Here is a 24,403-nt window from a genome sequence, read left to right on the forward strand (position 1 = left end):
CGTCCCAGCTGTCGCCGCCTCGCCTGGCCTTGACACGCGTCCGAGCTGACGAGGCGTCGCAGCGCCACATTGGCTGGCTGCTGGGCTGGCACGGTGGTGGAGCCTTCACAAAGGGTTGCATGCCACCACGCAAGTGCTTGATGAGTCGGTGTAGAGGCCGCCCATCGCCACGCAGGTGCCTGCCCAGCTGGTTGAGCTAGCAGCTGCTTGGGGACGGCGGTGGAGTCTTGGCTGGTGCAGGCCTGGCAGTGGCCCCGCTGATGCCCTCGGCAAGGGTCTTGCCGTGGCGTTGCAGTCGTCCCCAGCAAGGCGCTTGCCGGGGGTCTTGTGGATTTCCTCGGCCAGGATCCCGTCGAGGGTCGCCGTCTTCTGGTCCTCATCTGATTTCACATGTTTATGATCTTGATGAAGATCTGCATGCCACCACAGAGGCGCCTCCCGAGCCTTGCTTCCAATGTAGTTGGTTGGGTTGGAACCCGTGGGCTCAAGGGTGGCTTGCTCCGCTCGCATCGGGCGAGCTGCTCCGGCAAGGGTCTTGCCGGGGGAACCTGCTTCATCCCTCTGCTCTTTGTGTTCTTGGTCTTGGCGTTGTTTTTGTTGGCCTTATGCTTCGGTTTCCCTTTGGCTTCCCTCCTCTGCCTTGTTAAGTGTGGCCGCGGGTGCGGCTCTGACTGCCCGTGCACAAGTAAAGGGGTCAAAAGGAGAGCTCCTACTTTTCTACACCGACAGGAGCCCCCGGGCCTGGGCCATACATAAGGGCGACGTGCTGTTGGGCTAGGCCCAGAACGGTGCGCGGGCAGGTGGGCGGATTTTACCGCAGTAACTTTTCGTCCGCTGCCCTTCTCCATGACCCGCGTTGAACGCGCGACGTGGAGGGTCGTGCGTGACGTGGGGGTCATGCGTGGGGCGGTCTCCGCACGCATGCGTCACGTCGCAGTTAATGGGAAAAGAGGCGGCCCGCGCCTTCCCCGTAAAAAGGAATAACCGCGGGTGCGCTGTTCATTTACCCCTTGCGCCTTCTCCAATCTTGGAACCGCCGTCCCCTTCTTCCTCCCTCTCGAGCTTTTGCCCCCTCTCGCCGCCGCCGCGCCTTTGTCCTCCTCAACCGCCATGGCGCCCAAAACCAGTAGAGGCAAGGGGGCGGCCAAGGATGCCGGGGAGAAGGAGCCACCGGAGAGCGAGTTGGCGGTGCGGCGGACGCAGCATGCCTACTTTCCGTCGACGGTCGACGCGGTCGAACTCCGGGACTACTTCAAACACCTATGGGGGTGCAAGACGGGGGCGAGACGATGGGGCATCCGGCCACGCGCGTCATCCCTGCCGCTTTCGCCGAAGCCGGCCCAAATCGGTACCCATTCTTCGTCGATTACTTCTCCTGCAGCCTCTGCCCCCCTTCTCTGATTTCTTCAATGACGTCATGCACACCTACGGCTTCCACCTTCTGGATTTTACTCCAAATGTCGTGGCATGCATGGCTCTTTTTGCGTACCTCTGCAAGGGTTTCACCGGGGTGCATCCCAACACGGCGCTCTTCTGCCACTACTTCTTCCCTCGGATCCAAAGGGGGGCGCCATTTCCGGTTGCGTCGCCTGGATCCCAAGGTCAAGGGGACATACCCGGAGGGCGCTCAGAAGGAGAGGTGGGAGGAGTGGCGGGGCCGGTGGTGCTGGATTGAGGAAGATGATCCACAAGATTTCTGCCGGGTTCGCCAGGCGCCGCCGGTTCATCGAAATGACTGGAGCAATGTCGACTCCGACGACGCAAAGCTCACGGTTTCCACCACCAGGATTCTCCGCCTCACCAAGGCCGGGCTCACCCTTCAGATGATCGGGGCGGATTTCATCCGCCACCGAATCGCTCCGCTGCATAACAAGGGTACGCCGGCCTGGCTTTTTACGAATGCGGCCGACATCATGAGGCTTCGCCCCGGCCTCGACCACAACTTCACGGTGATGGGGCACGCCCACTTCTGCCAGCGGCTCTTCCAGCTCGACGTGAACCACGACGGCAAGGTCGAGCGGTCCGGCAAGGCCGCAAAAACCGGCAAGGTCGCCAAGGGACCCTTGTTCGGGTTGCCGGCGGGGGTGGTCCCACTGAGCAATAACTCGCGTCGAAACAACATCATCTCCATGATGCCGGAGTTCAACGTGCACGGCCTCGTCTCAAATTGGGCCGGGCCGCCGGAGGATCAAGTGCAGGAGTTTTTTGACACCTTGGAGGAGAAGTACGTCAGCGCCGAGCCGCGGCTCGTCCAGGACACCACCCAGGCGGAGCTAGACTACATCGCCGCCAGGGCGGCGGAGGCGGAGCTCGCCAGGGAGGCCGAGAGCATCGGCGGTGTGGAGGACAAGGCCGCGGCGGACGCGGAGGAAAAGGAGCTCGCCCAGTGGGCGGAGGCCACTAGGGAGGCCAGCAGCACCGGCACTGGGGCCCCTCTCATCGAAGATGTGGTCGACGAGCTGTCGGAGGAGGAGGTCGAGACTGTCGACCCCCCCCCCCCGCAACAGGGAGAGGGCGAGTCCTGCGGCAGATCCGCTCTGGCGAGCCGGTCCGGCCTGGCAGGGCCGTGCAGCCGCAGCAAACCCAGGGGCGTCCGTGCGCCAGACGAGGGCCGCAGCGGCGAGGAAAGTGGTGAAAGCCGCGGTGGCGAAGAAGAAGGCAACTGCCTCTGCTTTGTCCAAGCGTCCATGGACCCCATCTGCTTCCCCTCCTCCTGCAGATGATGACGCGGAGGTTGTCTTCGATTTTGGGTCCCTCAGCCCAAAGAGGAAGAGAAAGGCAACAAAGGAGGCAGTGGAGGACGAGTAAGTATCTTGTTCCCTTTTTCTTGCCATCTCTGCCTCCTCAAACCGTGCCACTTATCCTGATTTGTTTCTTTCATTGATGGGACGCGGAGACACTGGCCCAAAGGGTGAAGAGGGCCAGGGCTTCGGCGAGCGGCCAGCCCCCGACAGGTACTTCTGGTACACCGCTGGTGGTGTTGAGCAGCCCGGACAGCAGCCCCCGGCGCAGCCCCCAGTGTAAGGTCATCACTCATCCCTCGTCGACGTGTGTCGGGGGAATGATCCTTTGGCGCTGACCTTGCCGTGGTTGCAGGAGGAGGGCAGCAGCATGAGGAGCCACCGAGGGCTACCCCCAATACGCCGCCCCCATCTACCACGCCGCCCCGAGGGGCGTCCCCGGCAAGGGCGCCACGCACCGAGCCCATGCACACGGAGGAGGAGGCAAACTCAGGCGCTGGTGGCTTCGCCTCAGCGCCAGATGTTGGCGGGGAGGGGGCCTCTTCTTCCCAGCCCGGCACGGGTAAGTCACTCGCTTTCTGTCCCTGTTCTTTTTTTGTCTTTTCTGAATCTTGGTCTCATCTTCGCCTCATCCCCTTCTCGGTATCCAGATCCTCCCTTGGCAGACCGGGAGGACATAGACACCGTCATCGAGGACGTCGCCAAAGATGCCGCGGCGGAGGCCGAGAAGATCGCCACCGAGGAGGCCGCTAAGGATGCTGCTGAGGGCACCGCCGGGGAATCTGGCAAGGCTGCCACCGAGGAGGCCGGCAAGGGGCCTGCCGGGGAGGCTGGCAAGGCCGCTGCCGAGGAGGAGGTGGTTGACGACCAACCCTCCTCCTCCGCTGCCTCTGGCTCCGGCAGGTATCTAAAGGTGAATGATGACATGTTTGTCCACCTCCCAGGGACGGCGAGCACCGGGGCGCCCATCGAGGGGGAGGTGTTTGACGATGAAGTGCTTGCCGCCACCGGGTTTGAGGTTGTTGACGAGCCAAGCGCTGGCGGCGGCGGTTCCCAGGAAGAGCGGCTGCTCCGGGCCATGAGTGCCAACTTCCAGAAGCTCCAGGCGCTTCATCGTGCCCGCCTGGACAAGGCCAAGTCCAGGATGGCGGTGGTGGACAAGGCGGAGGCGGACCTCGAGGGGCGTGTCGCCGAGGCGCAGGCTTGGTTCCGCCAGACCCACAAGGACCTGAAGGCCGCCCAGGATGCACTGGCTGAGCACGACCTGGCTCTCATCATGAAGCAGGCCAACATCAAGAAGGCCTAGGAACTGGCGAAGCAGGAGGCCGCTCAGGCCGAGGCCGCTCGGCACCAGCAGCAGGTTGCGCTAAACTCCAAGGAGGAGGACCTTGCCGTGCGCGAGGAGAGGCTCGCTTCAACACTCCGTGGCAAGGACGAGGAGGTGGAGAAGCTTGTCATGCAGCGGACCCAGGAGCTGGAGCAGAGGCACAAGGAGGCACTCGATGCCCAGGCTCTAGCTCACGCCGGCAAGGTAAAAGAGCTGGAGGTGGAGCGGGACAGGCTGAAGGATCAGGCCCTGAAGCTGGCCAAAGAGAAGGACATGCTCAACGGTGCCCTGGTGGAGGCACAGGGCGCAGTCCTCGGCAAGGCTGAGCAGCTCTCCAAGGCCAACGACTCCATCAAAGATCTGAAGCTAAAGCTGGAGGGTCTTGAGAGGACTCTCTCGGAGGCCAAGGCCCGGGAGGGGACCCTGGCCAAGCATCTGGAGGCCAAGAAGCAGCTGCGGAAGAACGAAGCCGCCAACCACAAGGACTTTGTGGAGGGCGAGAACCACTGGATCGGCCGCCTCGAAGATGTCGCCGGCAGGATCACCATGCAGCTGGCCACCATGGGGATGCCAAATGTGAAGTACACCCCGGAGCGCAACGCGAGCCCCAACGCCAATCTGACCCTGTTCTTCGAGGGTGTTCTCGGAGCCCTGGAGCATTTCCGCTCCACCAGCGCGACTTTCCTGGCCAATGAGGCCCGGAGGCTTTGCCGGGGTGCCATGACCAAGGTTCTCACCAAGGTGGCATACTGGAATCCCAACCTCGACTTTGACGCTGCGCTGGAGAGCTTGCCGGAGGATGTGGACCTCGCGCCGCTCAAGGAGCATATCGAGCCCGTCATCAGCCGCATTGATGGAGTCTAGAGGGTAAAGGGCCAGCGCCAGGACTAGGCACCCTATTTCTTATCGCTGCTGCAAGTTCATTACCAAGACAATTTTTATCTCTAGTTAGAACTGCGGCAACAAGTGATGCAATATAACTCTACGGTACTTTTAAATTGACGCATATTATTTTCCTGTTCAATCTCTCTCTCTCTCTGTATATCCACCCTACGTTTCCTTGGGTAGGCTGGCCGGTGCGTAAACCCAAGCCGCGGTGCCTCAAGGACGGATCCTCGATCGCCTGCCGGGTGTGCTTGCTGCCAGGCAAACCACCTTACCACTCTCAACGCGGCCGCTCGAACTGTCGAGCTTGACTCGAGTAAGAATCGAGAGCGTTGCCAATTGCGGAAGGCTATCGTGCCGTTCTCAACGCGGCCGCTTATGTTGTTGAGCAGACTCGAAATAGAGTATGGGTGTTGCCAATAGCGGAATGGCCCCATTGCGTGCAGGTTTTCCATACAAAGAACGAGATCTCTGAGGGGAATAACCTTATATAAAAAGGAAAAATTTAAAGTTCGGCATGACTTAGCTTTCCTGTCGCCGCACTGGCGCCCTTCGTGCTTGCAGGCGGCGCCGTTCTCTTGGCCGTCTTCTTCTTCAGAAGCCATGGCCACGAGGAACTGCTAAGCTGGCTGCTAAACCAGATTATCACAACTGTGCCCCCTACCTGGCGCGCCAAAGATGTCGGGGAAACGACACCTATGGGATCACTGGAATCCCTTCTACGGTTGGCAGGCGCGGGGTTGTGAGAAGAGCAGGTTTAGGAGCTAGCACAAAGATCGTTTACCCAGGTTCGGGCCGCGAGGATGCATAATACCCTAGTCCTGCTTTGGTGTGTATTTCAGAGTGTTCTTGAGCTCTCAAACTAGCTACGGTGGCTGCGTAGTTCCAAAGAGCCGAATCCCCCACCTGGTCGCCTCAGACCTTCTTTTATAGGCAAAAGGGGTTGCCACAGTGGCACACAGGAGGTGGAAAGGTCTACAGTTGATAAGCCTATCCTCTGGAACCGTAGGACAAACGCATTTAATGCGCTGCCGACGTGTCCCCCTTGCTTTATCGGGGACGGCAAGGAAGCATGTCCCAGCTGTCGCCGCCTAGCGTGGCCTTGACACGCGTCCGAGCTGATGAGGCATCGCGGCGCCACATTGGCTGGCTGCTGGGCTGGCACGGTGGTGGAGCCTTCACGAAGGGTTTCATGCCACCACGCAGGTGCTTGATGAGTCGGTGTAGAGGCCGCCCATCGCCACGCAGGTGCCTACCCAGCTGGTTGAGCTAGCAGCTGCTTGGGGACGGCGGTGGAGTCTTGGCTGGTGCGGGCCTGGCAGTGGCCCCGCTGATGCCCTCGGCAAGGGTCTTGCCGGGGGCCCGGCAAGGGTCTTGCCGTGGCATTGCAGTCGTCCCCGGCAAGGCGCTTGGCGGGGGTCTTGTGGATTTCCTCGGCCAGGATCCCGCCGAGGGTCGCCGTCTTCTGGTCCTCATCAGATTTCACATGTTATTTATCTTGACGAAGATTTGCATGCCACCACAGAGGCGCCTCCCGAACCTTGGTTCCAATGTAGTTGGTTGGGTTGGAACCCGTGGGCTCAAGGGTGGCTTGCTCCGCTAGCATCGGGCGAGCTGCCCCGGCAAGGCTCTTGCCGGGGCTGCTGAGGCTACCCCGGCAAGGGTCTTACCGGGGGAACCTGCTTCGTCCCTCTGCTCTTTGTGTTCTTGGTCTTGGCGTTGTTTTTGTTGGCCTTATGCTTCGGTTTCCCTTCAGCTTCCCTCCTCTGCCTTGTTAAGTGTGACCGCGGGTGCAGCTCTCACTGCCCGTGCACAAGTAAAGGGGTCAAAAGGACAGCCCCTACTTTTGTACACCGACACCGCCGGAGGGGAAATCGATCACGGAGGGCTTCTACATCAACACCATAGCCTCTCCGATGATGTGCGAGTAGTTTACCACAGACCTTCGGGTCCATAGTTATTAGCTAGAAGGTTTCTTCTCTCTCTTTGGATCTTAATACAAAGTTCTCCTCGATCTTCTTGGAGATCTATTTGATGTAATTCTTTTTGCGGTGTGTTTGTCGAGATCCGATGAATTGTGGGTTTATGATCAAGATTATCTATGAACAATATTTGAATCTCCTCTGAATTCTTTTATGTATGATTTGTTATCTTTGCAAGTCTCTTCGAATTATCAGTTTGGTTTGGCCTACTAGATTGATCTTTCTTGCAATGGGAGAACTGCTTAGCTTTGGGTTCAATCTTGCGGTGTCCTTTCCCAGCGACAGCAGGGGCAGCAAGGCACGCATTGTATTGTTGCCATCGAGGATAAAAAGATGGGGTTTATATCATATTGCTTGAGTTTATCCCTCTACATCATGTCATCTTGCCTAATGCGTTACTCTGTTCTTATGAACTTAATACTCTAGATGCATGCTGGATAGCGGTCGATGTGTGGAGTAATAGTAGTAGATGCAGAATCGTTTTGGTCTACTTGTCGCGGACGTGATGCCTATATACATGATCATGCCTAGATATTCTCATAACTATGCACTTTTCTATCAATTGCTCGACAGTAATTTGTTCACCCACCGTAATACTTATGCTATCTTGAGAGAAGCCACTAGTGAAACCCCTATGGCCCCCGGGTCTATTTTCCATCATATAAGTTTCCAATCTATTTTATTTTGCAATCTTTACTTTCCAATCTATATCATAAAAATACCAAAAATATTTATCTTATTATCTCTATCAGATCTCACTTTTGCAAGTGGCCGTGAAGGGATTGACAACCCCTTTGTCGCGTTGGTTGCAAGGTTCTTAGTTGTTTGTGTAAGTACGAGGCAACTTGCGTGTAGTCTCCTACTGCATTGATACCTTGGTTCTCAAAAACTGAGGGAAATACTTACGCTACTTTGCTGCATCACCCTTTCCTCTTCAAGGGAAAAACCAACACAAGCTCAAGAGGTAGCAAGAAGGATTTCTGGCGCCATTGCCGGGGAGGCTTACGCCAAGTCAAGTCAAGATTTGATCTCCCAGCAACTAGCCATTTCTGGCTCCGTTGCCGGGGAGATCTATGCCAAGTCAAGTCAATTCAACACATACAAAGTACCCATCACAAACTCTTATCCCTCGCATTACATTATTTGCAATTTGCCTCTCGTTTTCCTCTCCCCCACTTCACGTTTGCCGTTTTATTCGCCTTCTTTTTTGTTTGCCTTTTTCTCGCCAGATCTATTGTTTGCTTGTGTTACCATGTGCCTTTTATATGCTTGCATCTTCGCTGGCTAAAAACCTATTGATATGGATCCATTTAAAGTGTTCTACTTGGATCATCTTCGATCTATATGTGCTCGTGCTGAAACCTAACTAGTTTAGTTGAGGGAAAATCTTTAGATGAGCATGCTCATTTTGTGTGTCATCGTTTGTTTGAAAAGGGGAAGCTCTTATGGTATCAAATAAATAGTTTGCTATGCTATGCTTGGAATCTTCGTGAAATTTATGACTTTACTTGTTGCCCTAAGAACCCTAAAAACACCTTCCCTACCTATGTGAGTTCAATGATAATGAAATCATATCTTCTTATGGAAAGGGTGTTTATAGTTACTATGATATCGAACAAATTGAAGAATTTGTCGTTTTTAAGGGTGCTCGTGAAGTTGCTTCTTTGATTGAAAATTATGATACTACTCTCTACAATTCTGAAAATTCCGACATACTTAAATATTGCTATGAAAACTATGCTCATAATGCCTATGTTAAGGAATTTATTGAGAGAATGACCGTTGCTTTGGAAGAAAATAATGATATGCACGAATCTATAGATAATTATGATTCCGATGATTTGATTGAAATACCCCTTGATGAACATGATGCTTGCTATTCTTGTGGCCATGATGCCAATATTTATGAAGACAAATTTGCTATAGTTCATTATGTTAAACATGAGATCGTTGCTATTGCACCCATACATGATAGTTCCTTCGATGAAAAGCATGATTAAAATGATGTTACTATAAATTCTCTTGATGTCAATTGTGCTAATAATATGCAAAACCCTAAGCTTGGGGATGCTAGTTTTTCTATGTCTACTACTTGTTGCAATGATCATGATTGGGGTGATTCTTCTTATGATCTTGAAAATTTATTTAAGCCCCATGATGAATATGAGATTGATAATAGTGTTTGTAATAATATTGAAAGTTGGTTCGGAAGAGTGTCAACTTTAGATCCCACATATTTGGTGAATGTTCAATCTTATGGTATTTTTGATAAAAGTGGGTTTGGAGAGGTCATGACTTTAGTTGATGATAATCCCACTATTTTGGAAGAGTGTCAACTTTGCATACATGTGGATCGTGTTAAGAATATGTTTTTTGATAGCTATATTGTTGAATTTTCTTATGTTCCTACATGTAATTATTATGAGAGAGGAAAATATGGTTGTAGGAATTTTCATGTTACAAAATTACCTCTCGTTATGTTGAGATTGCTATTGTTTCTTTCCACTTCCTTGCATATGCTAGTTTTTGCTTGCTATGATAATTTGTTTTCCTATAAGATGCCTATGCATAGTAAGTATGTTAGACTTATATGTGTTTGTCACGTGTTTTAATATGCTCTCTTTGTGCTTTAATTCTTGTCTTTGATGTGAGCATCATTAAAATTATCAATGCCTAGCTAGGGGCGTTAAACGATAGCGCTTGTTGGGAGGCAGCCCAATTTTATTTTTGTTTCTTGCTTTTTGTTTCTGTTTAGTAATAAATAATTCTTCTATCTTCTGTTTAGATGTGGTTTTATGTTTTAAATTAGTGTTTGTGCCAAGTAAAACCTATAGAATCTTCTTGGATGATAGTTATTTGATCTTGCTGAAAAAATCAGAAACTTTCTGCTCATGAAAACAATTGTTAAAAATCACCAGAACGTGATAAAATACTGATTCTAATTGAAGTAGATCAATAAAAAAATTATTTAGGTCGTCCTATTTTTGTAGAATTTTTGAGTTACAGAAAGTTTACGTTTGATACAGATTACTACAGACTGTTCTGTTTTTGACAGATTCTGTTTTTCGTGTGTTGTTTGCTTATTTTGATGAATCTATGGCTAGTATCGGAGGGTATGAACCATAGAGAAGTTGGAATACAGTAGGTTTAACACCAATATAAATAAAGAATGAGTTCATTACAGTACCTTGAAGTGGTGGTTTGTTTTCTTTCCCTAACGGAGCTCATGAGATTTTCTGTTGAGTTTTGTGTTGTGAAGTTTTCAAGTTTTGGGTAAAGATTTGATGGATTATGGAATAAGGAGTGGAAAGAGCCTAAGCTTGGGGATGCCCAAGGCAACCCAAGGTAAAATTCAAGGACAACCAAAAGCCTAAGCTTGGGGATGCCCCGGAAGGCATCCCCTCTTTCGTCTTCGTCTATCGGTAACTTTACTTTAGGCTATATTTTTATTCACCACATGATATGTGTTTTGCTTGGAGCGTCTTGTATGATTTGAGTCTTTTCTTTTTAGTTTACCACAATCATCCTTGCTGTACACACCTTTTGGGAGAGACACACATGAATCGGAATTTTTTAGAATACTCTATGTGCTTCACTTATATCTTTTGAGCTAGATAATTTTGCTCTAGTGCTTCACTTATATCTTTTAGAGCACGGTGGTGGTTTTATTTTATAGACATTATTGATCTCTCATGCTTCACTTATATTATTTTGAGAGTCTTTTAGAATAGCATGGCAGTTTGCTTCGGCTATAAAATTAGTCCTAATATGATGAACATCCAAGATGGGTATAATAAAAACTATCATATAAAGTGCATTGAATACTATGAGAAGTTTGATACTTGATGATTGTTTTGAGATATGAAGATGGTGATATTAGAGTCATGCTAGTTGAGTAGTTGTGAATTTGAGAAATACTTGTTCTAAAGTTTGTGATTCCCGTAGCATGCACGTATGGTGAACCTTTATGTGATGAAGTCGGAGCATGATTTATTTATTGATTTTCTTCCTTATGAGTGGCGGTCGGGGACGAGCGATGGTGTTTTCCTACCAATCTATCCCCCTAGGAGCATGTGCGTAGTACTTTGTTTTGATAACTAATAGATTTTTCCAATAAGTATGTGAGTTCTTTATGACTAATGTTGAGTCCATGGATTATACGCACTCTCACCTTTCCATCATTCCTAGCCTCTTCGGTACCGTGCATTGCCCTTTCTCACCTTGAGAGTTGGTGCAAACTTCGCCGGTGCATCCAAACCCCGTGATATGATACGCTCTATCACACATAAACCTCCTTATATCTTCCTCAAAACAGCCACCATACCTACCTATTATAGCATTTCCATAGACATTCCGAGATATATTGCCATGCAACTTTCCACCGTTTCATTTATTATGACACGTTCCATCATTGTCATATTGCTTTGCATGATCATGTAGTTGACATCGTATTTGTGGCAAAGCCACCTTTATAATTCTTTCATACATGTCACTCTTGATTCATTGCATATCTCGGTACACCGCCGGAGGCATTCACATAGAGTCATATTTTGTTCCAAGTATTGAGTTGTAAGTAAATAAAAGTGTGATGATCATTATTATTAGAGCATTGTCCCATGTGAGGAAAGGATGATGGAGACTATGATTCCCCCACAAGTTGGGATGAGACTCCGGACAAAAAAAGAAAAAAAGAGGCAAAAAAGAGAAAAAGGCCCAAACAAAAAAATGAGAGAAAAAGAGAGAAGGGACAATGTTACTATCCTTTTACCACACTTGTGCTTCAAAGTAGCACCATGATCTTCATAATAGAGAGTCTCCTATGTTGTCACTTTCATATCCTAGTGGGAATTTTACATTATAGAACTTGGCTTGTATATTCCAATGATGGGCTTCCTCAAAATGCCCTAGGTCTTCGTGAGCAAGCGAGTTGGATGCACACCCACTTAGTTTCTTTTGTTGAGCTTTCATACACTTATACCTCTAGTGCATCCGTTGCATGGCAATCTACTCACTCACATTGATATCTGTTGATGGGCATCTCCATAGCCCGTTGATACGCCTAGTTGATGTGAGACTATCTTCTCCTTTTTGTCTTCTCCACAACCACCATTCTATTTCACATATAGTGCTATGTCCATGGCTCACGCTCATGTATTGCGTGAAGATTGAAAAAGTTTGAGAACATCAAAAGTATGAAACAATTGCTTGGCTTGTCATCAGGGTTGTGCATGATTAAATACTTTGTGTGATGAAGATAGAGCATAGCCAGACTATATGATTTTGTAGGGATAACTTTCTTTGGCCATGTTATTTTGAGAAGACATGATTGCTTTGTTAGTATGCTTGAAGTATTATTATTTTCATGTCAATATTAAACTTTTGTCTTGAATTTTTCGGATCTGAACATTCATGCCACAATAAAGAAAATTACATTGAGAATTATGCTAGGTAGCATTCCACATCAAAAATTCTGTTTTTATCATTTACCTACTCGAGGACGAGCAGGAATTAAGCTTGGGGATGTATCCATAATACGTCTCCAACGTATCTATAATTTTTTATTGTTCCATGCTATTATATTATCTGTTTTGGATGTTTTTTGATGGAAAGACAGTAGGAGAGGCTCCTACTGTTTGTATATGTTTTCTTCTTTTTGTAAAGAGTTACATGTGAGTTACAGAATTGTTACAAGATGGTGTCCTACCATCACCCCCACCCCGGGGGGAGGGGGGTTATGAAGGAGCACTGTACAAGTAGTCACTACTCGAGGATCAAGGGGGGAGTTAGGCTAGTGAGTTACAAAAAGTAGTTACAATAGACTTCTGTGCCTCTTTCACCCTGTGTTGGAGGAGGCCAAATTCTCCTTTGAAACGTGTCAACCAGGAAGCAGTACTAGGGTTGACCCCTCTGAAGTGTTTGTTATTGCGCTCCTTCCACAAACTCCAAGCTGCCGTGAGGAAGATTTCCATGAAGAGAGGTCTATGCCCAGTCTCATTGATTTGCGTGATCAGATCAAGTCTGGAATCAAACTCAGGCCATGCAATATCAATCTTCTCTCAACAAGCTTTACTGAACGGGCAGGTGAAGATCATGTGGTCCACCGTTTCTTCAATATGTTGCCCACGGAGAAGGCAGTCAAACACCTCACCAATGTTGTAATGACAATGCTTTAGCATGTTCCTTGTGTTCAGTCGATCAAGCAGAAGCAACCATCCGAAGACTTTGATTTTCATGGTGCTTTTAGATCGCCACAGCAGCCTCTGAAACAGAATTTTTAGTAATCTGCAGCTTTGAACTCCGTTTTCCCCTAGGTATAGTGCCATACGTCAGTGGAGGTCGTGGAGGGGCGCATATGAGTGGTTAGGGACTGCATATCACGAACTTCCAAAAGGGCTTCAGGAGAGAGGGGCAGGTGAAAGAGTGCATGCAGTGACGTGCTCTCCAAGAAATCCTTGATGGATGCGTCTTCATGCAAGGCAAAAGAAAAGGCCCGGGGGTGCGACATCTCTAAAGTTTTGTTTAGCCAAAGATCTTTCCATATGAGAGCAGTTGTCCCATCAACCACCTGGACACATGAGATCCCGCGGTATTGAGGTGTAAGTTTAAGCACGTCACGCCACCAGAACGAGCCCACCGCGTCCACAGCATGAGGAATTTTGCCTGTATAGTAGGTGTCCCAAAGAAGGTGCACCCATGGGACATCTTTCTTGTTATAGAATTTGTGCAAGAACTTCATGAGCAAAGCTTCGTTCTGAAGTTTCAGATTAATCACTCCCAAGCCTCCATTTTTCTTTGGTTTATAGACCATGTCCCAAGCAGCTAGTGAGTTGCATTTCTCTCCGTGCTCAGTCTTCTTATTCCAAAGGCAGCGGCGACAGATCTGATCTAACATCTCAATGACTTGGGGGTGTATCTTCAGTGTGCACATGGCATAAATAAGCAAGGATGTGATGGTTGCGTTAAGCCAGGAAAGCTTTCCCCCATACGACATCATGGAGATTGTCGCAGTGAGGCGTCGCTCGGCGCTGCATACAAGCGGCATGAGGTCTTGTACAGTAGGTTTCGAGGTACCCATGGGAAGTCCAAGATACATAAAAGGCATGGTGCCAATCGAACAGCCGAAGATGCTAGCGAGCTCAGCAGTTGAGGCATCGTCAAGATTTATAGGGATAAGAGTGGACTTGTTGAAGTCGATCTTGAGACCAATGGATAGTACATAGTACGAGAGAATCTGCTTGATAATTTCAGCTTGACGTGGGCAGGCAGGGAGGGCCAGGATGGTATCATCGGCGTACTGGATGACCGGATATTCAGATTGACCAGGGCAAGGAAAAGGCAGCTCGATCCTCCCATGCCTAAACACATTGTTGATGGCAGCCTGAAGGAGATCAGCTGCGAGGACAAAGAGCTGGGGGGAGAGAGGATCCCCCTGGCGTACCCCACTTTTACAATGAAATTGGCGGCCCGGTACACCATTGAGCAGAATGGAAGATCGTCCAGTAGAAAAAATACAATGAATCCAATTGAGCCATTTGTCAGTGAATCCCATATGACGCATGATGTTGATCATAGGATCATCGCCAATAGTGTCAAATGCTTTTGCAAAGTCCAATTTGAGCAATATGATTTTTCTTTTTGATGCATGACATTGATGGATATATTGGAAGGCCCAAGCCAGGCAATCCTGAATGGTCCGGCCTTTGAGAAAACCGTATTGGTTGCGGTGGACCAGAATCAATATGATCTTTTGTAGTCGAATTGCCAAGAGTTTGGTGATTAGCTTGAGGCAACAGTTTAGTAATGTTATCGGTCTGTAGTCATTGACTGACTCCGGCGAGCGAACCTTCGGGATCAGAGTGATAAGGCCAGCATTGATGCTTGTTAGGTCCAGGTCACCAGCATGGAATTGGGAGCATAGAGCATAAAAGTCAGACTTGATCAAAGGCCAGCAAGCCTGGAGGAATGCTCCACTAAACCCGTCCGGGCCAGGTGCTCGGTCAGAAGGCATCTCTTTAACCACAGCGTCGATCTCTTCATGTGTGAATGGATGTTTAATGGGCTTTACTAAGCACTTTTATATTATTTTTGGGACTAACCTACTAACCAAAGGCCCAGTGCAAATTGTTGTGTTTTGCCTATTTCTGTGTTTCGCAGAAAAGGAATATCAAACGGAATCCAAATGGAATGAAATCTTCGGGAGAGTTATTCTTGGAACAAATGTGATCCAGGTGACTTGGAGTGGACGTCAAGAAAGAAGCGAGGAGGCCACGAGGCAGGGAGGCGCGCCTGCCCCCCTGGGCGCGCCCCCCATTCTCGTGGGCCCCTCGCAGCTCCACCGACCTACTTCTTCCTCCTATATATATATCCATATACCCTGAAAACATCCAGGAGCACCACGAAACCCTATTTCCACCGCCACAACCTTCTGTATGCGTGAGATCCCATCTTGGGGCCTTTTCCAGTGCTCCACCGGAGGGGGAATCGATCATGGAGGGCTTCTACATCAAAACCATAGCCTCTCCGATGATGTGTGAGTAGTTTACCGCAGACCTTCGGGTCCATAGTTATTAGCTAGATGGCTTCTTCTCTCTCTTTGGATCTCAATACAAAGTTCTCCTCGATCTTCTTGGAGATCTATTTGATGTAATTCTTTTTGCGGTGTGTTTGTCGAGATCCGATGAATTGTGGGTTTATGATCAAGATTATCTATGAACAATATTTGAATCTCCTCTGAATTCTTTTATGAATGATTTGTTATCTTTGCAAGTCTCTTCGAATTATCTTTTTGGTTTGGCCTACTAGATTGATCTTTCTTGCAATGCAATGGGAGAAGTGCTTAGCTTTGGGTTCAATCTTGCGGTGTCCTTTCCCAGTGACAGCAGGGGCAGCAAGGCACGCATTGTATTGTTGCCATCGAGGATAAAAAGATGGGGTTTAGATCATATTGCTTGAGTTTATCCCTCTACATCATGTCATCTTGCCTAATGCGTTACTCTGTTCTTATGAACTTAATACTCTAGATGCATGCTGGATAGTGGTCGATGTGTGGAGTAATAGTAGTAGATGCAGAATCGTTTCGGTCTACTTGTCGCGGACGTGATGCCTATATACATGATCATGCCTAGATATTCTCATAACTATGCACTTTTCTATCAATTGCTCGACAGTAATTTGTTCACCCACCGTAATACTTATGCTATCTTAAGAGAAGCCACTAGTGAAACCTATGGCCCCCGGGTCTATTTTCCATCATATAAGTTTCCAATCTATTTTTTTTGTGCAATCTTTACTTTCCAATCTATATCATAAAAATACCAAAAATATTTATCTTATTATCTCTATCAGATCTCACTTTTGCAAGTGGCCGTGAAGGGATTGACAACCCCTTTATCGCGTTGGTTGCAAGGTTCTTATTTGTTTGTGTAGGTACGAGGCGACTAGTCTGTAGTCTCCTACTGGATTGATAGCTTGGTTCTCAAAAACTAAGGGAAATACTTACGCTACTTTGTTGCATCACCCTTTCCTCTTCAAGGGAATAACAAACGCAAGCTCAAGAGGTAGCAGTTGTCGTCCTTCGCGCACTTTGGTGCGCTCGTCGTGGCGGCGCCCTCTCGCGTTGTCAACATGGTCAACAAACAAGAGGAATCGGGAGAGGACTGTATGTGGAGAGGATGACAGTAGGGACCCACCATGTCCATGGTCGTACGCAAAGCAAGTTCCTCATTTTTTTTGTTATATACTCCATTGTCAGCGCATAGAAAAAGAAAATGCTTCCTCCTAGTGGTTTGTTAACATCTAGGACCCACGACATTGTCAGCGTATAGTCAATAGACAAGACAACAGCACAAGATCGGCTGATACCTGGGACGTAGCTGCTCGAGTAGTATTTTTTTGTTATTGTTGAGACGGAGCAAGGTTTCAACTAGGTTGTGGCCCGTCTAGCCGAGGCTTCTATTTTACGTTCACCACATGACCAGCCTAGCTATTTTTTCTTTGTGAAAATGGCTAGCCCAGTTTGTTTTTCTGAAGAATACCCAATCCAGGCCTACTTATTTTTTCCGTCCTGCTGGGCTGCAACTCTTTCAAGACAGCTGCAAATCTTAAAAGTAATATGAAATGGGCTGTAAATATAAAAAACATGACAAATTGGCAATTACTTTCAAATTTCTGAATTTTTCACATTTTCATATTCCAATTTCACTGGGCTTTAATCTAATTTAAATATATCTTCAAATTACTTTAAATCTGGCTTGACATTTCGTTATGAAAAATAGTTTGGACCCCACCAAAATATGCGAAATTTCATTTAAATTTTTAACCCTAGCCTTGGCCAACAAAGAAACCCGGACTGCAATAAGTTGCATAAGAAGTTGCAGTGAGCTCTAAATTATTAAAAAAATTAGGGAATGGGCTGACTTGTGGGCCTATTAAGTTGATGCGTATGCAAGATTTTTTACTTATGATATACGTCAACAAACGATTCTAGCAGAAGTGACCGTTAGATGTCAATCCAACGGCCGTCATGCTTCTTCAATCTCTGATCTTCTTGCTCCAGCCGTCAAATCCAGCACCGGCGGGACCGCCTGCTCCCGCCTCCCGTGGCCGGTTGTGCTGTCGCGTAGGCCTCACAGCCCGCTACTACTCACACCGCTAGCCAGGCCATCCCTCTACTCACCCACATCCCTCCACTACTGTGGCTTCGCCGCCTCTGGGTCATTCCCTTCCTGGGTCTCGCCGTCGTCCATCACGTTGGCGTTCTCGGCATGGCATGGTCAACGTTGTCAACAAACAACAACATCGGAAGAGGGATGTATATGGAGAGGCTGACAGTTGGGACCCACATGGTCCATGGCCACACGCAAGCAAGTACCTCCTTATTACGCCAAAAAATCGCCCCCATGACAGTTCGGACCCACCAGCTATATCTTGGCACGGAAGGAAGTGCCTCCTTATTAAGCGAAAAATAATGATTGCTCCCTATGACAGCTGGGGCCCACCAGATTTGGAGGCTGACTTGTGGCCCTACTAAGTTGACGCGTACGCAGGGCTTTGTCGACTTAGTCAACAAACGATCCTATCACCAATGACCATTGGATTGTTAACATCCAACGGTCGCCCTGCTTCTTCAACCTCTGATTTTCTTGCTCTGGCCATCCAAACCACCGCGTGCTCCTGCCTCCCGTGACCGGTTGTGCTGTCGCGCATGCCTCACCGCTCCCTACTACTCGAACCACTGGCCAGGCCATCCCTCTACTCACCCACACCCCCTGTTATTCTGCGGCGACGGCAGCCGCACACCGCAGCCGAACCTGCGTGCTGTCCGCTGATACGTCTCCGTCGTATCTACTTTTCCTAACACTTTTACTCTTGTTTTGGACTCTAATTTGCAAGATTTGAATGAAACTTACCCGGACTGACGTTGTTTTCAGCAGAACTACCATAGTGTTGTTTTTGTGCAGAAATAAAAGTTCTCAAATTGGAACAAAAAATTTTGGAGAATTATTTCAGAATAAAAGAAAAATATTGGAGCCAAAAACCACCAGAGGGGGCCGCTGGGTGAGCACAACCCACCAGGGCTAAGGATGGCAATGGGTACCCATTACCTGCGTACCCGGCGGGTAAAAACCCTATTAGGGCAAGGGTATGGGATAAAAGATTACCCATGGGTATATAAATAGAAAAATATTAAACCCATCGGGTATAGTGGGTACGGGTATGGGATATCATAACCCATACCCGTGTACCCATAGACCCACATAAAATATGTTAAGTGGGCACTCACTATTTATTTATCTAATTTAATTTCCGACAAAATGAGTCTAATCCCGTAGCCATTGACCACATGAGTGGCCCACGTTGACAGTAGGTACATGGTAACATGGAAAGGAAACATGTAATGGCAGAACGAATCCCATAAATCTCTCCTACTCTCCTAGATTAACGTGATTAGGTGATGGTGAATAATGAATACGTGATCACATCCCATATTAAGATAGATATCCTCCTCATTTCCTTGTCTCATCTCGTCTCCTCACCACCTCATCCATCACTAGTCGCTGCCTCCGGCTTCTCACTGCCTCGCCGTTGCTAGCGCCTCTAGTTGCTCGGACGCCATGGACCTTGCAGATGAGGACCACGGCTTCCGTGAGGACAGCGACCGGGATAAGCGGATGCAGCTCACACTCATGCGGATTTAGTCAGAGGGCGGCGGCCACCACGGCCAGGATCATGGCACGACAACCCCGATCTCGTCGATGGATGGAGCATTGATCTTGTAGTTTTTTTATATGGATGAGGTGTTGCATTCGTGCATATAAGCATTGATTTCTTCTTATATATGATGTATACAGTATATAGCTATTGCGATGAATATGATTTTTCTATAAATACAAGATATACGACATCTAGAGATGTTATATAAATACAAGATTTCAGTACATAGTGTATTATGTATATATGAGCATCGTAATTTCAGTGCTCATTAAGAATCAAGTATTATATTCAATAGACTATATATATGAATTTGATGTCTATTTTGTTATTTATGCTCCTTTTGCAGTAGTACAAGCTCAGCAGCCTCCTTGTGAATATCCCAATGTTAAATCTGCCCCAATGGATGAAGATGGAGATCATGTTGTTCTTTCTGATGATTAGATGTGTAGGAGGAGGTGGAAGACATCAACGAAGTACACAAACAGAAGATAATTACTAAAGTTTGGCTAGAAATGAAACGAAAGAGGTCAATGATATCTTGTCGATTATGACTACATGTTGCTCAAGTTGATGTGTGCACACGGGTATTTTTACCCGTGGGTACCCATTTACCCTGTCGGGTGATGGGTATGGGGGAAAATTGTACCCATTGAGTGGTATGGGTACGGGTAATGGGTAAGCTCGAGGAGGATGGGTAAGGGTATGGGGTAACTCTACCCATACCCATACCCAAACCCGACGGGTGCCACCCCCCCCCCCTCAGGCACGCCCAGGTGGGTTGTGCCCACCTGGTGGCCCCGCGGACCCTGATTCCAACTCCATAAATACCTATTTTTCCAGAAAATAAACTGGGAGGAAGAATTATCTCGTTTCAGGATACGGAGCCGCCGCCACCTCCTATTCTTCATCGGGAGGCCAAATCTGGAGTCCATTTTGGGCTCCGGAGAGGGGGATCTTCGATCTTCATCATCACCAACCCTCCTTCATCGCCAATTCCATGATGCTCCCCACTAGGAGTGGGTAATTCCTTCGTAGGCTCACTGGTCGGTGAGGAGTTGGATGAGATTCATCACGTAATCAAGTTAGTTTTGTTAGGGTTTGATCCCTAGTGTCGGTGTACAAAAGGAGGGGCGCACTTTTGTACCCCTTTACCTGTGCACGGGCAGTCAGAGCCGCGCCCACGGTCACGCCAAGTAGAACAGGGGAGGTGAGCCAAGGTAAGACCGAAGCCCAAGATAACCAGAGCAACGCCAAGGCCAAAACCACAAAGAGTAGAGGGACGAAGCAGGGACGAAGCAGGTTCCCCCGGCAAGACCGAAGCCCAAGATAACCAGAGCAACGCCAAAGCATCCCACACAGGTACAGTCCGTACGGAATGAAAAACATGAACGAGGGGGATTACAAGCTTTAAATTTAACAAGGCCCGAAGGCTTACAGATCAAAAAAGAGATAAGATGCCCGTGATCCCTTTCTTGTCCATCGCCTTAGGAGGCAGGTCAAGGAGGCGAAAGGGCAAAAGGGGCGCCTAGGCGAGCTACGAGCAGCAGAAAGCACCAAGAGAACACCTCGGAGGCCGCCCATGGGTGGGCCGGTGATGACGGTGCCGGGAAAGGAGCTGGAAGACGAGGTGCCAGGAGCGGCAATACGCGATGAAGGCGTCGGTGCCCGCATACTCTGAGTTGACGGCCTTGCCGCCCGCCCTCTTCCTCTTCTGCAACCTCCCAACGCCAGCCGCCCAAGGAGACGGCCCCGAGAGGTTCAAGGAGCTGGCCCCACCCCCGCCAAAACTCTGCCGGAGGAGCGACCAGGTGCAGATGCTGCTGCTGCCGCACCCGCCCAGGCGCGGGGCGTCCGACGCCTAGTCGGACTCGTCCCCGTCATCTGCCCCGCTGTCCTCCTCGTCACTTTCGCTCGAGGAAGAGCTTCCATCGTCGGAATCTCCATCAGAGGAGCTCTCCACGCAGCACTCCAGGCGAGTTTCGAAGTCTCCGAAGACCTTGACGGAGAGCAGGCCGTCCTCCATTAATTTGAAGTAGAGGACGAGCCCTGCCGTCAGGCTGTGGATGTGAGCGAGCGTCTTCAATCCACGACGGAGGTACATGACCCGAGGAGCCAGGAAGTTGACGTCAACCCGCGTGCCCCCATTCCCACAGCCCCTCATGTGCAATCTGAGGGATTGGGGCGGGTCACGCTCCATCTCCCGAGCAAACGGGGCGGGAAGACGAAGACAGCGACGCGGAGGCCGGCGCAGCCTGATGAAGAACTCACGGGGCTGGTCTCCAACATGGCCTTCCATCGGAAAAGGCATCATTGGCGGGGGCGAAGCCGGCGCGCCGCCCCGTCCTCCTCTTCCCTGAGCACTACGACCTCTGCCCCGGCCTCGCCCCTCCCCCTTCCCCTCGCGGCCGGTTCCACCACCGCGGGCTCAGGAGGGGGAGGGACGCGGTGTCGAGCGGCGACCGTCACCGCCACTGACGAAGGACCAGGATTCCCTTTCTCCATGGCTAGTGAAAGAAGAAGCGGAAGCAGGAGGAGATAGATGACAGAAGAGTGCGGGATGCCATTCCCCCCTTCCCCCTCCTTATAAAGGGGCTGGGTCGGGGCTTGGCCGCCCCGCTCGGCCAATCCAGCCACCAGAGGCGCGGGGAATCGAGGCCGACCCGCTGCCCCAACCAGCGACGGCCCGGTTTCCCGCCTCCACCGCTTGCCACCCCAAGCGCATGGAGGACGCGTGGCAAACGTGCAGAATCGAGGGGACGGGTGAAGCGACCTCTCCCCACCCCGTGATCATGGGGTGTGGACGCCTTGGAGACCGCAACCCGGCGCCGCGCAGTAAATAAGCCGCGCCTCCACGCCTCCCTCCTTTCATGGGGAAGGCGCGAGCTGCCCATTTACTGCGATTTGACGCATGCGTGCAGGAACCACCCCACGCATGCCGCCCACGTCACGTGCACCCCTCCACGCCATGCCGCGCGCGGATCATTGGAAGTGCAGCGCGCGAAAAGTTTTACCGCGGTAAAAACCGCCCCGCCTGCCCGCGCACCATTTTGGGCCTGGCCCAACAACGTGTCACGCTTATGTGTGGCCCAGGCCCGGGGCTCCTGTCGGTGTACAAAAGGAGGGGCGCACTTTTGTACCCCTTTACCTGTGCACGGGCAGTCGGAGCCGCGCCCATGGTCATGCCAAGCAGAACAGGGGAGGTAAGCCAAGGTAAGACCGAAGCCCAAGATAACCAGAGCAACGCCAAGGCCAAAACCACAAAGAGCAGAGGGACGAAGCAGGTTCCCCCAGCAAGACCCTTGCCGGGGCAGCCTCAGCAGCCCCAGCAAGACCCTTGCCGGGGAAGCTCACCCCACACCAACAGAGCGAGCCACCCTTGAGCCCACGGTCTCCAACATCACGTTGGGCCAGGGCTCGGGAGGCACCTCCATGGTGGCATGCAGATCTTTGTGAAGACAAGGAACACTCAAGATTAGATGAGGATTAGAAGACGACGATCCTCGGCAGGATCCTTGCCGAGGAAGGCCACCAGACCCCCGGCAAGGTCCTTGCCGGGGACGACAGCGCGCCACGACAAGACCCTTGCCGGGCCACCCGGCAAGGCCCTCACCAAGGACGCCAGCAGGGCCACTACCAGGCCCGCACCAACCAAGTCTCCACCACCGTTCACATGCAGCTGCCAGCCCAACCAGCTGGGCGGGCACCTGCGTGGCAACATGCAGCTCCCAGGCCAACTGATCAAGCGCCTGCATGGCGGCATGCAGATCTTCGTGGAGGCTCCACCACCTCAGCTGCCTGCCTGCCTACGTGGTGGCACATGCGTCGCTAGCCAGGGCGCGTGTCGAAGCAAGGAGGAGCGGCGCCGGACGGGACGGGCCTCGCCCCCGTCCCCGATAAAGCAAGGGGACACCTAAGCTACGCATTAAATGCGTCTTGTCCTGTAATACGAGCGATAAGCTCATAGCAGTGTGCGCCTTTCCACCTCCTGTGTGCCACTGTGGCAGCCCCTTTCGACTATAAAAGGAGGCCCATGGCATACTGGAGAAGGATTCGGCTCTTTCGAACCACACACTCACCACAACTAGTTCGAGAGCTCAAGAACTCTCTGAAATACACCCACCAAAGCGGGACTAGGGTTTTACGCATCCTCGCGGCCCGAACCTGGGTAAACGATCCTCGTGCTGGTTACTAATCCTGCTCTTCTCGCAACCCCACGCCCCGGCAACCATAGTAGGGATTCTTGTGATCCCATAGGTGTCGTTCCACACCGACATCTTTGGCGTGCCAGGTAGGGGGCACAATTGTGAGAATCTGGTCTAGTAGCTAGCCTAGCAGTTCTTCGTCGCCATGGCTCCCAAGAAGAAGACTGCCACCGTGATCGGCTCGTTGGGAGCCGAACGGCCCGTGCCAGTGCGGGCGAGCAGTGGGCCGGTCGCGGACAGGACCCGGGCCGCGGTCCGTGAACACCAGCATCGTCGTGGCAGTCAGAGCCTGGCGAGCGGCGTTGTTCGCGCGCCAGACGACCGGCAGCACATCGCCAGATCCAAAGACGGAGCTGGACCCCCGCAGGTGGCGCGGGGCCCTTCAAGAGTGTCGTTGTGCCACCCCCGGGCGGCGCAGCGACCTCCAAGACGCCCACGCCGATGACCGCTGCACGCTCTTCCCATGGTGTGCGCGACGAGCAGCGTCACCACGCCGGTGACCCTAGGCACCGCCATGGGAAGAGCCCTGTGCGTCGTCCACGAGATGAAGGAGTTCAGCATGCCCGCCGAAGTGCTGGCGAAAATGGCACGCAATCGCTGGATCGTAACGGAGCTCCTTCTAACGTGGTTAGAGGTCGAAGCGCACCGCGATCCACGCAGCTGTCGCCGCCGCCCACGCCAGCAGAAGCTTTGGCGCGCGCGCAGCTGCTCCTCGACTTCCCTCCTGCTGCAGAGAAGCTCGACGAGTGGAGGGCCACCATCCGGAGCCTCGTCGCCATCGCGAACAAAGACGATTCGCGGCCGGCGGGGCCCTCGGGACGGTGCTCCACCGAGCCACCACACGCTAACGTTGGGAGGACCGGGGGAGCTGTGGCCACGGTGCACTCTCCTCCCCCTCGCCAGCCGCCGTGGGCGTCGGCCCATCGTGACGACGCTTGTGATAACATCTCCATAGCGTCGTCCGACCCGCGAACCCTCCGCGACCAGCGCCAGGTTCTTCGGGAACGAGCTCACAAAGACGCTCAGACCACCATCGAGCGACGGCGCGAAACG

Source organism: Triticum aestivum, chromosome 3D, assembly GCF_018294505.1.
Source record: "Triticum aestivum cultivar Chinese Spring chromosome 3D, IWGSC CS RefSeq v2.1, whole genome shotgun sequence".
Classification (NCBI taxonomy): Eukaryota; Viridiplantae; Streptophyta; class Magnoliopsida; order Poales; family Poaceae; genus Triticum; species Triticum aestivum.